Here is a 15133-nt window from a genome sequence, read left to right on the forward strand (position 1 = left end):
GAAGTGGAATAAATACACACAAGAAGTCTTTTCACCAAGTTATTTAATTCACCAGAAGGGACACTTAACCATACAGCAGCTCCTTATTTACATCGAACTGCTCTTTATGCATCCTGTAAACATCAGGAGCAATTTCTAATAAATTACAATCCAGGGAGCAGCAAATCAACAATATCACTGAGTTGTTTAAACGAATTCATTACAAAATATATTGCCTTTTTCTCTGTGACTTCATTCAGACTGCACTTGAAAGCATTATTCTCCTGCATTTTCTGTTCAGGATATACATGTGCAAAAATATCTCCAAGCAAGAAGAGATTGTATTTTAAACTTCATTGCCCTTGACCTCGGGTCCTTTTGAGTCTGTTATGTTCCAGCCTCTCTGGCAACACCATCACTGGTGACATCTAACAACAAACAGCCCCAACAGCAGGTCCCAGCTAATTCAAATTGAGATCATGCCATGCAGGAGTCTGAAAAAGAAATCCCTAAAATTTCTATAACCTCTGGGCTTCTCTTTACCAGAAAGGATGTTCTACACAAAGTAATAGGAAAATGTAATATTGTTTGCCAGTTTAATTGGATGTGCTCCTGTTATGAAAGAGATTGGCTCGTGCTGACCGTGTATAAAACACAGGATGAGAGCAGATCCTGGTTGTTCAAAGTGACAAAAAAGCCAGCAGTGATTTGAGGTGATGTGACAGCGATGGGGACATTTTCTTGGCCTCCATTCCAAGTGCAGGAGGGGGCTTTGAACATGTTCTTTGGGGTGAACATCACTTCGTGGAGGACAACCCCATCATCTGTCTGTTTACAATGAGGTCCAAGGCAACCCAACAGCACAATTCCTGATTTTTGAGGTGAGTAGTGCTGGTGCCCTACATCCCACTGCCCCTGGCCATGCAAAAATCCACTGTGGAAGCAACGTGGATTTCAGGGATACGATGGAGAGCAGGATAAGAAGCCATGGTGGACTGTTCTCACTCATCCCTCGCAGACCTGACCACTATTTTATTATGAAACCAAGAGTTGGAAGAGCAGAAAAGGGAACCTGGGCAGAGATGACAAAGCAGCAGGAGGTTCATCTGCGGCAGAAAAGCCTTGTCCCAGCATTCCCACAAAGCTCTTGTAGGCTACGACTCTCCGGGTGGAGTGGTTCGAGTAGCTGCTGTCTGCCTCGCTTTCTCTGCCTTTACTTACGGAAAGCCACGAGAAATATTTCATCCTCTTTGTTGAGACAGTTTCCTTGCACTTAGAGAGGCAGAACAAGTGCATTTATGCTCTCACTCCAGGACTTGCTGATGGCTGTGAGAGGCAGCTGGGGACCAGGACTGGGCTTGTTACAGCTTCAGAAATTCAGCGCCAGAGTGCCTTTGCTCTGGGTGAGAACGAGGAGAGCTCTGTGCTGCCTGACCTCAGCTCCCCTCCTGAGCTGCCACAGGAACAGGAGAAGGTTTCCTGCCAGGGGAAAGTGGTGTCCAGTTAATTCCCCAGGTCACAGAATCACAGACTGTCCTGAGTTGGAAGGGACCCACCAAGATCATCCAGGACACCCCAACAATCCCACCCTGTGCATCCCTGAGAGCGTTGTCCAAAGGCTCCTGGAGCTCTGGCAGCCTTGGGGCCATGCCCATTCCTTGGGGAGCTGCTCCAGTGCTCAGCCACCCTCTGGGGAAAGAATCTTTCCCTGATATCCAACCTAAACCTTCCCTGACACAGCTCCAGCTGTTCCTGGGCCCTGTCCCTGGTCACAGGGAGCAGAAACTGGAGCTGTCCCTCAGGAGGAGCTGCGGCCCCCAGGGAAGGTCTGACCCCAGTCCCTTCTTCTCCAGGCTGAACAAACCAAACGACCTCAGCTGCTCCTCATAAGGCTTCCCCTCAAGGTCCTTCACCATCTCTGTAGCCTATTTTGGATGCTCTCTGACAGCTTTTTTAGATCATTCTTACTTTGCAGTGCCCAAAACTGCTCACAGTGTTCAAGGTGAGGCCGCCCCAGTGCAGAGCAGAGCAGGACAATCTCCTTCCTCTCCCTGCTGGTGATGCTGGGCCTGGGACATCCTGAGGGACATCCCTGTCCTGATTCCCCCATGACAGGGATGTCCCTCCTGGCTGTCAGGGCACTGCTGCCCCAGATCCAACCCGCCATGAATCATGGAATGGTTTGGGTGGGAAGGGGCCTTAAACCTCATCCTGTTCCAACCCCCTGCCATGGGCAGGGCAGGGACACCTTCCACTAGACCAGGTTGCTCCAAGCCCTGTTCAGCCTGGCCTTGGACAATTCCAGGGATTGATAAATTATGGGAATAAATAAACCAGTTCCAGATTCTCTTTCCTTGGCCATGAGGCCTCGTCTTTGGGGTGGGGGAGCTGTCACCATGGGCTGCATGTGCAGTCTCAGCCTTCCCTTGGTGCCCCCAAATTGCTGCTGGTTCAGAGACCCCTTGGAGCGGATTTTGGCACTGGGCAACAACATTCCTGAAGTCTGAAGGGGTGAATCCCACCTCACCAGACCTGGGTGTTGTGTAAGCCTTGTTCTTTCACTTTACCAAAGAGCTGAAGCACATTTTGATTTTTTTTTTAATAAATTAGGCCCTGAAGAATTGTTTAAGAAGGGTTTTCTGCACTATCTGGTGGGATGCTGTCAGCAGCAAGCCTTGCCCATCCTCCACAGAGTTGGTATCAAACCCAGTCCAGTGGAATTCTTTTTTGTTTCTCTGTCCATAAAATGCCTTCCCTAACTTCCAAAAGGAGAAAATCCCTGCGCTTTGGTGCATCTCTGCAGTCAGCCATCCCAAGATGGAAGATGTTTCCTTAGCTGTAATTATTTCCTTGGCCATGGTAGACTGGTGCTCTACTTATTTCTCTGTAAGTATTGGGGGTGTCTCCTGAATTTTGGAAAAGGTGCCTTTGTTTTTTCTGCCTATCCCAACAAATGGAGATTGCAGCTGAAAGGCTCAGCCAGGGATACCCCATAAATGGACAATGGTTTATCCCTTTTGGGAAAGGACATTTTCTCCACAGAGCTGGAATTTGCAGTTTGGGTGATGACAGGAAGAACGCACCTCACGGGTTTGGGCTGCAATGGGAAAAGTCTCAACCAATAAAAGCAGATTCTCATTGTGCCTGAAACACCACATATAAACACCTAATTCAGCTGAAGAAAATGCTGAGAGCAGGCGTGGGGATAGAACTGACTGCATCTTCTGCACATGGAAATGGGAGAACTTCTGGAAATGGATAAGATCGGACAATCTGAGTCCATTTTTGGAAACCAAACCCATTAACCTCTGTCTTGGCCCAAGGTGGGATTGTTGGGGTGTCTGTGCAGGGCCAGGAGCTGAGAATCAATGACTCTCATGGGTTCCTTCCCACTCAGGATATTCCATGATTCTGTGATTCTCTAATGATTACTATGAATTCCTGTGTTCTGTTAATGACCTGGGTATGATGAGCTCAGGAGAGGACCAGATGAGGCTCAGACTGCAGCAGAGGGCTCAGACTGTGAAGATGGAGCTCAGTTCTTGGTGGACTCCCTGGGCCACCCTCATCCAGGTGCTTCTCCTCACACCTTAATTCTGCATATGCAAAATAGAGCTAATTCCCTGTAATTTACTCAGCGTGTGAGCCTTAATTAACATTTTTAGGAGAAACCCCGGGCAGACCTGGGCTGGGGAAGTGGTTGTTGCCGTATCAGAGCAGGCATCATTCCAGGCCTGGGCCAGCAGCAGGAGCTGGCTGGGATCCAGCCTCCCTCTGCTCCGCGCGCTCCGGGTTTGTTAACATCCCAATCAATACCACCACGACACAAAATCCACCTTCAACTTTCCAGCTGCAGCACGGGCCGTGGGGTTTTTTTGTTGTTGTTTTCCTTCCCAGCTCACACCCTAAATCCTATTTTTCCAGCTCCTTTGAGCCCCGCTGGGAGATATTAAGGTGTTATTATCGTTCCCCGTTGCTGCGGGGGAACAGGGGGAATGCTAACGAGGGAGACGAGTCCTGTCCTCTCCATCAGTTCACCTCTCCCACCGCTGTGAGCTTTTAAAAATAACAAATTGCGGGTTATCCTTCCTTTCTTTGGGAGGGTGACCTTTAGGGTTCGCAATGCACTTCGCCGAGGGATAAAGAGAAATTTATTTTCCAGGAGAAAAAGGAGAGGAAAGCTGCAATTCTCACAGGCATCAGGAATTGGACCTTAAGGGGGAGAAAAGAAGAGTTTTTTGAGGAGCTTGATAAATTTAAGAGCTGCTGGCATGTGGATTTGTCAGGAGCAGGTCGGTTCTGGCTGGCGTGGGAATCAGAGGGATGAGGGATGGGGTCTAAGCAAATATGAGCCTATTAATAATCAATAACTGCTCGCAGGGCAGAGATGATTCAGGCCAGGTTGGTGTCTAATTGCCGTTATTGTTATTCTGGTTTAAACCCTGTTCCTCTCCGCTGCTGCCACCGCTGATCTGAGGCGCTGTATTTTTAATTTGTTCCCAGGCACGGCACAATCCATCACATGCCTGGATCCAAATGCCAGCGCCGGAGCAGCAGCAGAGAAACATTTTTGTTATTTAAGTTACTGTATGCTAAGTTTATGTTGATTGCTCTGAGTATCATCTCCCAAAGTTAACTAGCGTTAAAGTGTTGATAATGTCCCACTTTCGCAATCAGATTTGCATAGTGCACAACGGAGTTTAGCAGGAGAAAAAAATTAGCTTAAGTGCTGTTTTTCATCAGCCCTGTCAGTCTCACACTGTTTGCTTCATCTGGGTGCACGGGGCGTTTGGTGACAAATGGTTATGACATTTTCCATCTCAGCATTACGTCATTACAGAATCGCTGCCGTCCTCTGGCTCGAGGCTGCGTCCTGGCCTGGCAGAGAGGGAGAGGGGAGGGGGTGAAAATGGGGGAAGAAAGGTAAGTATTGTCTCTGGGATTTTTAAAGTAGTTTATTATTTACGATTTTCATTCTCTCTGGGGGAAAAAAAAAAAAAAAAAATTTCAACCTCTCTCCCTTCCCCCCCCGCTTTAGGTAGCATCCAGGAATATTCCCGTGGGCAAAAGGAAAAGCATCCTGCTCCCGTTGAAGCCAGCAGCAAATCTCTGGATGTGCAGGACCTGGATACAAACAGGGGTGACCTCTCTTTGTTCGGAGTGCAGGTCCAGGACCACTCTTCCCAGAAGCCTCCCCTCCCTCCCAGCATCCTGGTTGACATCCCCCCACCTTCCCATTCAGCCCTGGATAAACGATGGAGAATCAGGCTGGAGATCTTCCCTGCGACACTGTTTTATAAAATATAATTTAAATATTTCCTAGGTGTTAACAGCTCTGAAATAAAATCCCCGGAACGCGGGAATATGTGATATCCATAGCAATTTTGGTTTGGATATGTGTTAAACTTCCCCCCCCCACCCCCATCCTTTACTTTTTATCTTGGTTTAGTACCTGAATTAAGGAGCAATTTATTCAATTTATTCCTACCCTGGATCAGGCAGAAGTTTTCACCTGCATTTTGCGTGGTGTTAGGTGTCAATTCCTCGTTTTGGGGCTCTGGTTTCTGTTTCACCCCCTTGCTTTAGGGGTAAATACAGAGCTGTTAAAGCCCAGCATTATCCTGGGATGTGTTTTTAGCCTGAGCCCCCCCTCCATACATTAAGTAATTCATCCTTATTGCCATTAGGAATTCAGATGTTATTTTATGGAGGGGGAAGGGAGGATGGATGTGCAGAGCAGAGCATAGCTTATATTTTGCAGATATTCCTTTCTGCTGTGCGAGTTGCTGATTTACTCTCGGAAACCTGCTGGAGGAAGGTTTGAAGGATGCTTTATGGGGGAAAAAATAGGGATTTTTGATGTAATTCAGGCTTCTCCCTGCTCCCATGCAGCTCTCGCTGGCTGGGTGTGCAGAGCTGAATAGGGAACGGCCTCCTTTGCATTAATAATAGTCCAATAAAACCAGACAATATTCCTGCTTAAACACACTGAGTTATGTAGATCCTAATTCTAGCACATCAGCAAGGAAAGAAAAGCAGATATTTCGTCCTCGCCACAACAAATTCCGTGATACAAATGCGAGCCGACATATGGTAAAAATTGCCTGCAGCCCTGCTGATTTACAGAACTGTTTTCACTCACAGATAATTCATTAAAAATCATTTCATACTGACTGTATATACATAAAAAATATTTACTTGTGTAAATATCAGTCAGGAAGGTATTGCTTTTTTTTTTTTTTTTAACCTTTCCCTTCTTTTTTATATTATTGACAGCCGATGGGGAGGGGAAAAATAAAATCCAGAGATGTATGATGATGGACTTAGGGGAAAAGCAAAGGTATTCCTGGCATCCATCCGTTCATCCTGGATATAGGTCAGGCCTGGGGGTGGGCTGGGACAGCTTTAAATCCGCTACCTGAGCCATCTGCTCCTCCATGCCAGTGGAATCTGCGTTGGGGAAACCCACGCTAGGCAGACGTGGATATTGTGGGATACAGCACAAAAGGGACTTTTACCTGATTCAAGGCTCTCTGCTGACCTGTGGAACAATAGGGGAATGCACTCCCTGGGAGATGTTGCTGGAAAAATGGGAGCAATGGGATTCCAAGGCCACTGCTGCTGTGGCAGAGCAGCCTGGAAAATAAGGAGCAAATCCCAGCAAGGCAAAGGGAGTTTTGGGCGTTTAATCGGTTTTTCAAATTGTTCTAAAACGATGGAGGCACCAAACACAAGGGGGACAAATGGCATAATGGGGTTTGTGGATCCTAAAGATGAACATTCCAGGTATAACTGAGACAAGTCTTGAAATCTCCCTCCCAGCCCCACGTTTTTCCCTCTAAAATGTGTTACATGACTCAAAATGCTCAACGAGGCTCCAGCCCGACACTGCATCTTCCCTCTTTTCCCTGTGCTTGCTCCAGTAAATTTGCCTAAATATGATGCATGTTTTAAACCTGAAGCTTGGAGACCATTCAATGATTTTTTTTTTTCCTCCCCCTCAAGGAAAATTCAGAAATAAATCATGGAGTACAAGAGATTTGGGGTGTTTTGTTTGCTGGGGTTTTTTTTTCTCTCTACAGCCACTTGGTGAAACAACATTATTTAAAGTATGGAAGGGAATAAGTACTTGGAAGAGGGATCTGGTCCATCAGCTTTCATCCTCCATAAAACCCAGTAGTAAACAAAGCAATAATATTTGGGGGCTTGGAGAGGGCAGCTCTGGGGAGAGCTGGGATGTTGATTAAGATGGAATGGCTACGTGGGGAAAGGGGGGGATGCTGGAATCACATCCCACGGCTGCACCCGGCACGGCAGCGAGGGGAGAAAGTTTGGGCCCATTTCCTCTGGAATTTGGTGCCATGTCTCCCTCCGTGGAGCTGCTGCATCAATGGGAAGTTTTCCTATCAAGCTGAACCCAAAAGGGAGGGTAAAATCAACTCTCATTTCCCCATCGGAGCGTCTACAGCGCGAAAGCCTCTCCCGCTCTATTTATACGCTGGATAAATCAGTCTCCAGACTGTTACCATAGATAACAGAGTTTTTCTCCTGCTGTTGTCTCTAACAGCTTCTTTTTCCCCCCACTATATTTTGCACGATTCCTACCTATCACCTCGGTGAGTAATTCCCCTGCTTTAAATCAAATTACTTGGGGGAGAGACGGGTTTTTCAGGCAGAGGGAGATTTTTCATCCCCCTCTCACCGAATTTCGCTCCCAATTCTCTGAGTAACCCTGAGAAATCCTGCAGAAAGGGGAGCTATAGGTGACTGCATCTGATCCTGATACATATTTAACCTTCTCACAGTCTCCAGGAATTAACTATTTAGGAGGTGAGCAGCCAGCGCAGGCGTTGCACCAGGATAACACGGCCAGGCTGGTTCGCAGCGACGCCGAAGCTTCCCACAAAAATCCCTGATTCTCATCACAGAGCTTCTGCAGGAGACATTGCCACGGGCTGGGATCTTTATTTGAAATACATAACTCACTCAATGTGGCAGGTCCCTATTTCGGGTACCAGTGGATGCAGAGTTTCCCCTCCCAGGGATGGGGTGTTAATGGGATTTGTTGCTCCTGGCTGGGGAGCGAGGGGGGTTAATCCCTTTCTCCATGTATATCCCTGCTAAGCTGGTTTAGGTCGTGTTTAGAGCTAAGTTTTGTGGTGCAGGCTCTGTCCACCCGTCCATCCCGCCGTGCCAGGCACAGGGATGAATCCAGCTGCCATCTTTGCTCCCCTCGCACTTCCCAGCACTTAACAATTCAAGCAAGCCCCAGAAAGAAATTAAAGGAAAGGTTTAAATTCCACCAAAGTGGTGAAAAAGCCTCGAAAGGCTTTTAGAAACCCTGTGTTGTCACTCGGGGAAAGCTCCCAGCGAGGCCCAGAGCCCTTTGTTTGCTGCAAGGGGATTTATCCTGGAGTGGGTAGGGAAGGAAAGGGACTTTTTCCCTCCACCTGCAGGGACCCATTCCCCCAGCATCACCTCTGCCATCATCCCCAGCAGACGTGAAGCTGCTTGTGGGGACGTGACTTTGGGGGTTTGGCATCCTTTTCTAAAGCCTTCGAGGAGGCTGCAAAGCGTTAAATAGCCTCACCTGACCTCCTCCAGCAAAGCCAGGCTCTGCATCCTTATTTAGGGACATACATCACCTCCACAGCTTTCCCTCTGGCGCTGGGGGTGGAGCAGAGAAGTGAAATGTCGTGAGAGGGGGGGGAAAAGAAAAAGGGGAAAAAAAAAAAAAAAAAGTAGTTCTGAATCCATCTGAATTTGCCTTGAAACCCCTTTCCCAGCCCAGCCTGGCCGAGCACATCCCGGCCGAGGGCCGGACACATATGCCGTGCCATATGGAGCGGCGCGATCCCAGTCAATCGGATCTTTGGGAGTTTTATCGTTTAATTTCTTAATGTGCTAATAGTGCACAGGGAGGGGCTGGATCACCGCTTAAGTCCGAGGATTTATGTTTTTAAGGGAGGGTAATGTATTTCCGAGCGGGCTTTAAATATCCTCGGCCAACGTGACGGGCGGCGGGCGGGAGGGTGAGCTGGGAAAGGCCCTGGAAGAGCCCTTTGAGCTTTAATCCAGCACAGGTTTATAACGTGATATCCAGCCCCGTGTGAGCTGAAATTCAGGCGGAAAATCCCTGTGTCCATTTGACAAAGCCATTTTGCCCAGCCCTGAGGGCTGTGAGTCCTGTTCTGGGTCTGTGTTCCCCTGCTGCTCCCATAATTTCTATCCATGGGTCCATGCCATTTGAAGCCACGGAGCATGGGTGGCAAAATCTCCCCAAGGCCCCCAGTCCTCAGTTTCCCCTCTTAGAGAGAGAATCGCATTTCCTTCCTTCAAATTGCCATTGGGATCAGGGCTTATGCAGACTCCCAAGGTGCTTTTGGCCCCTCAAAAGGAAGGCTCTTACAGAGAGATAAAAAATAAATGTTCATAAAAAAACATGCAGAAGTAATTTCACGGGAGTATTGAAATTGCAACCATTCACCTCCAACCTGCCACAAAACTCATCTATTTATTTTTAAATAAACCACCTCAGCTCTCCATAAATCTCCGGGGCAGGGAACCAAGGAGGGGATGAATTAGGCAGCACCGTGACCCCATCCCTGTCCCTGCTGGGCAGCTGCCTGCGGGGCAGGGACGGATGCTCGCGTGGCCCCGTGGCTCCAGCTGCGGTTGGAAGCGTGGCAGTCTCAGAGGGATGCTCTGACTGTTGGCTTCTGTCAGCCAGACCTTAAAATCTGCGCCGTTTGAGGCCTTATTTGAATTGCAAACAGCTCAAGGGAGGTGTACTGTGGAGTTGCTCTCTCAGGGTAAATAGGGTTTGGGGTTGCTTTTTTCTTTAAGCTAATAATATTGTGTCATGCTTTGAGGGGGGTAATGGTATAAAGGGCAGGTGGAAAGATTTCTGTGGCTGAGCTGGTGGCTCTCCCCACCCTTTTTTGACAGCTAATTTCTAACATTTCCTTGAAAACTCCTCAGATCTGATGCGTTAAGTGAAATGTCATTAAGGCAACGGGAACACAAACGGTAGGACTGTGAGACAGCACTAAGGGGAAAGGGCAAAGGCTCCCAGAGGCTCCCAGCCACATGTTTTGGACCCCCAATGTGCCCAAGGTTCTTGTGCTTACTCAGAGCTGGACGCTCCTGCCCCTCTCTGAGCACACAGACCGGCACTCGGGGTACCAACCACCTCCTCGCGCTTCCTTGCGGGTTTTTCTCAGCAACTTCTAGGCCTCGACTGGGGAGGGAAAAAGGAGAAGAGAAGGGATGTGTTTGTGTTCGTGCAGTGGGAAGGGATGGAAGGAAGAGACGTGCGCTGCGACTCAGTGCGGCGCTGGAATGATCTCAGGAGCTGCGGCTTGTGCAGAGAGATCCCAGGAGCGGGCACATGCCCTTGACACCAAATCACCCGGCGAGTAATAAAGGATTTCCTGCCTTCAGAGCCTGCTTGAGCCGCGGTTTTAGCCCGGGTTAGGCTATGCAGTGCCCTGACAAGGTTACAGGGTCTAGCAGGGTGCTCGGCAAGGACTGGTGATGCTGGGAATGTGTAGATATCCCTGGATATAGACGTGTAGATAACCACAGCGTGCACTCCTCGCCACAAACAAAAAACGCGCTCTTCTCCTTGAAATTCACCTTGAGCACGGTGAGATGGGGTGGGTTCATTGCTTGGTTTGGGGTTTATTATTATTATTATTATTATTATTATTATTATTATTATTATTATTCCCCCCCCCTTCCTTTTCCCTGACAACTGTCAGCAGAGAGTCTGCAAAAAAAGCTGAGGAGCCACTGCAGGCTGCGCAGCGCTGGGAGCTGTCAGCCCCACGCCACTGCAGTGATGTCAGCCGCAGCCACAGCCACTGCCACCCCCAGCCCCTGCACACACGCGAGTCGCAAGAAGAAGAATTCATAATTACAGTAGCGTAGCCATGAAACCAGCAGTGCTGGGGGTGAGGGAGGGGGGAAGAGAAAGCGAAGCCTCGGCCAAAATTGGTACTTTCTTTTTTTTTTTCTTTTATTTTTTAATACCTTTTTTTTTTTTTCCTCTCTCCCCCTGCAAAGCTGCACCCAGCTCTGCAGCATCCTTTCTCCGCAGCGGGGTTTGGGGGGGCCAGGGCAGGGGGTTCCCCCCCGCAGCCCCCCCAAAGCGGGTGGAGGGTGCGGGGGGCTGCGGGGGGAGCTGGGCAGGGCTGGAGGCTCTTTCCCCGCGGGTCGCTCCTTGTTTTAAAAGGCAGCATTTCTGCGGACAACACCCGGAGCATCTCTGCGGGAGCGGGGCTGCGGGCGAGGGCTGCAGCCGCCTTGTTTGCGGCGCACGGAGTCAGCAGCTGGGATTTTTTTTTTGGCTGAATAATCCTTTACGGGGAGGGGGTGTGCGGGAAAAAACGGGGGGGGGGGGGGGAGCTGGGGGAGGAGGGAGGGAAAGTGAATCAACATCACCGAAGGAGGACAGCGAGCAAGATTAGGGCTGGCTAATGATAAATGAGAAGGCGCCGCTGACAGCTCCGCGCTCCGCGCAGCGCCCGCCCGGCTGCTCCGCGCTCCCTCCGCACCCTCCGGCCGCCCGCTCCGCTCCCGCCGCCGGCCTGGCTCCAGCCTCCCCCTTCCCTTTTATTTTCTATATATATTTTTTATTTATATATATAATTTTCACCCCCTCCGCATAGCGCGGGGGGGGCACATCCCACTCCCTGCCTCCCCGAGCATCCTCCGCGGGATTACGCGCCTGGCCGCGCTCCGCACCGGCTGCAGGACGGAGGGACCACGGCGGGGCTGCCGCAGGGGGTATTTCCTTCGCTCCTCTTCTTGGGGGGGCGGGTTGGGGTTGGGGTCGGGCCGGGAAAGGGGGGGTTGGATAGACAGGACACCCCTCAGCACCCCACGGGGGAGGGGGGATGTAGTGGGGGCTGTGCTCCCACCCGCCCCCCCCGCGCCCTTTCTTCCCCCCTGGAGGGCTGGGGCGGGGGGGGGATGAAGGATGAAGCCGGGGCGGTTTATCCGTGGGCTCTGCCCGCCCCCCCCTCATCGTACCCGGGTGACCTTTCAAATCAAAGCCCGGCTCGTACCTACCAAGGTGCATTGGGCAGCGAGGGCTGGGGGGTGCTGGGGACGGGGGGGGTGATGCACCCGGGCTCTCCCCCTCCCTCTGCCTTTCCCCCTCCCTCCCTCCTCCCTCCTCCCTCCCTCGCTGCTCCCTCCCTCTCTCTCTCTGCTGCATTTTGCATGAGCTATCTAGGTCATTAGCATTTTAGCGTATGCAAGACTTGACAAAGCTGATGAGAAGCCAGATGGGCCCCTCTCCTCTTTTTTTTGCACCACTTGGGATCTGAGCGAAAGGATTGACTGCAGCAGGCGAACGGGGGAAGGTTTATTGCGCTCCTCCAGACCCCCCCGCTTATAGCAGCGCGGCGGGGCTCGGGGCAGGCGGCAGAGAGCGGGCAGCGCTGGGCAGAGACGGAGGGCAGGTAACGGGGCCCCCCCGCCGCCCCCCACCCCACAGCCCGGGGCTTCTTTGATTTGATAGAGGGGTTCTTTTTTCCGACGGGGGGGTTGGGGGGGTGTTAGGTTGGGTTTTGTCCCCCCCTCCCCCCCGCCCATGGGGAAGGGCGCGCCGAGCCTCCGCGGGGCGCGGAGAACAAAGGCTGGGCTCCGCGGGGTCCCTCTCCCCCCTCCCTTCCTTCCCCCCTCCCTTTTTCTTCTTTTCTTTTCCCATTTCCCCTTCTCCTTCTCTATATTTTCTTCCTCCCGAGGAAAGGCCCCTCTCTCCGTGTTCACAGCGGACCTTGATTTAAATGTCCATACAATTAAGGCACGCGGTGAATGCCAAGAACGAGGCTGACCAGCATCGAGGCCGGAGGTGGCTCCGCGGCTCTCCGCACCCGCGGAACCCCCCGCACCCCCTGACATCCCCCCCCCCCCATCCCCCGAGCTCGGCCGCGGGCGCGCAGGCAGCGCTGCGCACCGGCGCAGGTGGCACCGCAGCGCGGGGAGGGGGCGGAGAGGGATGCATGGCACGGGATGGGATGCGATGGGATGCGCTGGGATGGGATGGGGACGCACGGCAGCCTTTGGGGAGCTCTCCGGGATGAAGGAGAGGGGGTTCTTGCGAGCAAAAGCGCCCGGGGTGTGAAATCCGGAGCTGTCACTCGGGGGTGCCCCGCGGGTGGGCCCCGGGGGGACGCGGCTGCTGTCCCCGGGGGGGGTCGCGGCTGCTGCCCCCGGGCTGCTCCGCTGCCGCCGCTTTGTGCTTTGCCTTTTCTCTCGCCTTTTCTCCACAGAGCGATGGGGTTTTTCCCTGCTAAAAGCAAGGGCAGGTCTTGGGGTCACCGGGGCTCACGCTGCTCCCCCGGCGGAGGGGGGTGGGGGGGAATGCTGAGGCAAAGCCGCTTTTTTTCTTTGTTTTTTTAAAGCTTTATTATGATTTTTTTTTTCCGGTGGCTGTTTGTGTGTTTTTCCCCTCCGCCCTCCCTCTCCTTTTAATCCTTATAATTTAAATCAAAAGTGCCGGGTAGAAGAAGGGGGGAGCGCTGTGTCTGCAGGGCGAGGCCGGGCGTAAATCTCTCGGAGGGATAAACATGTCATTTGTTCCCTTTGTATGGTAATGCTGTCCCCCCCCCAGCTGCCCCCCCACCCCCCAGCAGCTGCCCCAGCCATACATCCTCCCTACAAAAGATCCCAATTACCCATCGGCTGCCTCATTATACTCCTTACACAGCCCCGGCGAGAGGCGTGTGTGTGCGAGGAGCCGAGGGGAGGGGGGGGGAGGATGAAGGGGGGGAGAAACAGCACCTGAATTATTCAGAAAATAAAATAAAATTCAAAAATCTGGAGGCGGTGGGAGGGAGGGATGCTGCGACCCCGCAGGGATGCTGCGACCCCGCGGCCTAACACGGAGCAGGTGCCCCCCAGAGCCTTCTGCAGCACAGGGGCTGCTCCCCCCTCCTCCCCCCGACACGCCATTGGTTTCTTTTTCCCCTCCTTTTTCACGCTTTTATTTTTATTTCGGGGTTTTTTTTCCCCTCCACCCTTGTAGCCATCCCCACCGCTCTGCCCTGCTCCCCGCTGGGGCCCTTCACCTCCTTTCCCTTCTCCCATCCCTCTCCTCCCCTCCCTTCTCTTTGCAGCTGGAGGCCGCCCGCATCCCTTCATCCCAGCCCATCCCAGTGCTCCCAGCAGGTGCCTGGCACTGGGGAAGGACAGGCCTTACTGCAGGGGACAGTCCCCCACCCCTCAGGGCATCTGCAGAGCTGTCCCAAATTCGGGGGGCCCTCGGTGACAGCTCGGGGGGTCCCATCTCTCTTTGCAGCTCCGTGCACAGAGCCTCACCTCTGGAACGGTGCCCTCGGGAACGCTGACAGCAGCCTGGGCTCCCTGGGACACCTCTTTGCAGCCACCGAGGGGTTCTGCAGGTATTTGGGGCCATCCCTCCCTGGGCTCGCATCCCGGCCGGTGCGGATGCCGCAAGGAGCCCGTCGGGTCGTGCCAATAAAGCTCTTTCCTTGCGGGTTCCTGCATCCTCTCCTTTGTTCCTGGAGGTTTCTCGCCCGTCTTTTTACGGCGGCGGAGGCAGGACCCCCCTGAAGGACCCACGCTCAGCACCAGGTGGGGGATGAATGTTAAAATCCACTCCAAAATAAAAACCTCAGCCTTGCAATTCGGCAGCCCAGGGTCACCTGCTCGACCCTGGGTGGGCACCGCTGCATCCTGGACCTCCAGGAGGGTCTGAACTGCCAGAGGGCCCCTGTGTAGTGAATAAAAGGGGGGAAAGAAAGAGATTTGGGGTGCCTTCTCTCTGGGATTGCCCCCATCAGGGCAGGCAGATCCTGCCATGCCGCACTACGTGCAGAGCATCCCTCTGCGGCACCGCCGGCCCCACAGCACCCGGCCCTCACAAACAGAACGGATTTTCTTTTAAAGCTGCGGCTTGGGAGAGGAAAACAAGACCTAAATAACCCCAAATAAATACACAACTTGTTTTCTGTCTTGTGAAATGGCCGGGATGAAAAGACGCCATCACCGTGCATCCGAAGGCCTGGTACCCCCGGCGGGGCCCGGCTGCATCCCTCGGGCTCAGCCCAGAGGGATGGAGAGGAGGGGGCAGGAGGCTCTTATTAATACTAATCCCGAGAAATATTGCTGTGCCCTGAAT

This window comes from Haemorhous mexicanus, chromosome 3 (genome assembly GCF_027477595.1).
Source record: "Haemorhous mexicanus isolate bHaeMex1 chromosome 3, bHaeMex1.pri, whole genome shotgun sequence".
NCBI classification, from domain to species: Eukaryota; Metazoa; Chordata; class Aves; order Passeriformes; family Fringillidae; genus Haemorhous; species Haemorhous mexicanus.